This window comes from Amblyomma americanum, chromosome 1 (genome assembly GCF_052857255.1).
Source record: "Amblyomma americanum isolate KBUSLIRL-KWMA chromosome 1, ASM5285725v1, whole genome shotgun sequence".
NCBI classification, from domain to species: Eukaryota; Metazoa; Arthropoda; class Arachnida; order Ixodida; family Ixodidae; genus Amblyomma; species Amblyomma americanum.
In genome coordinates this window covers 175,065,213-175,068,319 of record NC_135497.1, presented here as the reverse complement: position 1 = coordinate 175,068,319, position 3,107 = coordinate 175,065,213, and the positions used below count along the sequence as shown (strand labels likewise).

Genomic DNA, 3,107 nt, shown 5'->3' with positions numbered 1-3,107 from the left:
CAGGACATGTTTCTAGGTATCACCAAGAGGCCGGAGACAACTAGCATTGTTCCAGTGTGGTGGATGTAGACAGAGTTGGGGACCGAACCTGAAATCGAGGTAGCTCAGAGCAATGTTTCAATTCTTTGCACCGAGAGTAGATCGGCTCAGGAGCAAAGCACCAGCAACCACTCAAATAGAAAGCTTCTCACAGATAACTTTCCACTCTTTCTGCTCAAAATTGAAGCACAACAGCATGCACGTGCAAAAACAGTACAGTATATAACGAAAGAGGAGCAGAATCTTCACAACCTGAGCCAGCAGATAGTTTTGATAGATTGGTCGGTAACACTGTTTCAGGTTCTGTGGTTCGTAGCATCCAGTCCTTGCTTACAGAATATGTAGGACACTGCCGCACCTATGTCACTCAGGTCATCTCACTGCTGCAGCAAATACTACAATGAAAATTTTCATCTTGTGCAGCTCAAGACTTGAATAAAAAGAAAACAACCTCTGTGTACCATTATGTGCCAAGTGAAGGCGTGATACAGTTTTTCATGGCTGTGGTACCTGATAATGGACGTCATGTGTCTGATGATTGTTTTTCTTAGTGCCTTTGCCTTGTGTCCGTCTTTCAGACATACGGCAGAACATGGGGTACAGGTAATCCCGTACCAGGATGAGTTTGAAATAGCTGATCCGCTGGGCTTGGCAAAACGGTAATTCAAACTCCGGGGTGTATATATGACACTGAGCAATTTGCCTTTGCATTGCAGGTGACAGGAATGATGCTTTGTTACCAGAAAGATGCAAAGAAGTCTAGATGGCTTGCAGTGCTGCAGCCTTTGATAAATGACTTTGTTCATGCGGAGAGATGTGGAACACTGATCAGTGGAATAAACAAACACAGTAATGCTGAGATTCATTATACACAAAAACCTTGAAAGATATACAGTTGATGGCTTCACCAAAAATTTCAGTTCATGGGCATACTTGTGTCGGTTCTGCCTGGTCGCATGCACAGATTTTGACTAGCAACCTCATGTAGTTGGGGAAAGACGGACACCAGAAAATTACAATAAATATCTTGAATGCCTTGCACGACCATGGTGCGGTCTCATCCTTCCGCATTCTGCAGCACTTTCATGTGTGTGGTTGTGGCTTGCTACCCTGCACTACACGACCATAGCAAAGGGGTAGTTCATAATGATTCTGGCTTTATACACTCATTACTTTGTGAATAAAAAGCGTGGTTCACGTATGTAACAGTCATCGTGATAAGCACTGTGCGCGCGGCTGTCCCACTGGTACACGCTGAGATATGCGCTATGCCTTCCTTTCCCTCACCCAGTTCTCACATAAGTCGTGTGACCGTTCTGGGCACAGGCAGGAGCTTATTGGTTTACGTTTTTTTTATGGCAGCTCCACCATACTTTTTTTGTATATATTGCACGACAGAACATTAAAAGGGGTCATTTCTTGGTCACCACCATGAGTGTCTGTCTGACTCGTCTGACATGGTGTCAGAAATGGGATGAAAGCCGGCTCCGATGTAGCACCAAACAGCACCGCCAACAAGAGGATGACCAGAAGCTGCTGAAACAAGAGCAAGTCGTCCCGGTGGCAAGCGACAAGCAGCACTTCAGAATGGTGGGAATCAAGCCTCCGAGGCCCTTCGACTTCTAGAACGTCGCGGACTGGCCCGCCTGGAGGGACGAATTTGAATACAGATTCGCCTCCGGACTACACGAGAAGCCAGCCGAAGTTTAAGAACTCTTCTCTATGCAATGGACAGAAAGTCGCGGGAGATTCTTCGGGCACTAAATGTCAAAGATGAAGAAATGAAGGACCTCAGCTTCGTAAAGTCGAAGTTTCAGAGCTACTTTGTCCACACCAAGAATGTAGTCTATGAGAGTGCTCGCTTTAATCAACGCCGACAGCAGCTGGGCGAAACTGCAGACCAGTTCGCAACCGAGCTAAAACAGGCTAACAGACAGATGCGAGTTCAGAGATATGAAGGACCGCCTAATTAGAGGCAGGTTCGTAGTTGGTCTACGGGATGAGGCTCTATCGGAAGAACTACAAATGGATCCGAACCTCACACTGAACATGCCTTTGGCAAAAGCGCGTACGAGCGAAACGGTGGAGAAACAGCAAGCAGAGCTAAAAGGCAACGACTGTATGGTCCCGGAGGCTTGTATCGGCGCAGTAAAGTCGAGGAAAGCCGGGGCAAGGACAGCATTTTCACGCGTACAGAAGAATGCTTATCATCACAAGAGCTGCAGCTTCTGTGCCGGTCAGTATCATCTGAGAAGCAGTTGCCCAGCGCTACAAGAAAGGTGCAGGTTCTGCCGAAAGTTGGGCCACTTCGAAAAAGCAGGCAGACGGGAATCTCGACGGCATTGCCGAACCTGATAAGAAATTTCTTGGCACGGTCGAGCAATCACAGAACAGAGCGTCTGCGCACTTCGTCAAAGAACTGATAAACGACCACGAAGTTGGCATGAAAGTAGATACTGGAGCAGAAGTGACTATCGTAGGTGAAAAGTTTCCGTTCCTTCCAAGTTCCCTGCATCAAGCAGGTGATCTGATCGGGCCGAGCAATGCAAGCATCCGTACAATCGGAAAATTTGATGCTGAAATAGCTTGGAAAGAAAACCGTTCGCAACAAACTATTTACGTCATGCACAACTTGCACACGCCCTTGTTGAGATTGCCAGCTATCAAAGCCCCAGGAATCGTACACTTTCTACATGAATTGCTGACTGCTGACGTCATAGTAAGCAGGTAGCCTAAGTTATTCCAAGGGACAGGGTGCATATCTGGGGAACATAAGATACTCCTTGTGCCGAATGCAGTCCCGTACGCGGTGTCTACACCCCGGCGGATTCCTATACCCATGAAAGAAAGGGTTAAGGAAGACCTGGACAGGCTAGAACGAGAAGGAATGATAAAAAAGGTTGAAGAGCGGACAGAATGGTGCGCGCCTATTGTCCCCTTAATGAAGCCGTCTGGAGCAGTAAGAATCGGCGTTTAGTTAATGCAACTGAACCACTTCATAAGACGGGAGCGCCATCAGCTGCCAACGGTGGAGCAAGTCATGGGGAGCTTCCAGGAAGCTAAGGTCT

At 47.3% G+C, this 3,107-nt stretch overlaps 1 pseudogene; it reads left to right on the top strand.

The window, feature by feature from the left end:
- The first annotated feature begins 1,626 nt into the window (after positions 1-1,626).
- On the top strand, positions 1,627-2,880 carry LOC144093663 (uncharacterized; annotated as a pseudogene).
- Positions 2,881-3,107: the final 227 nt, after the last annotated feature.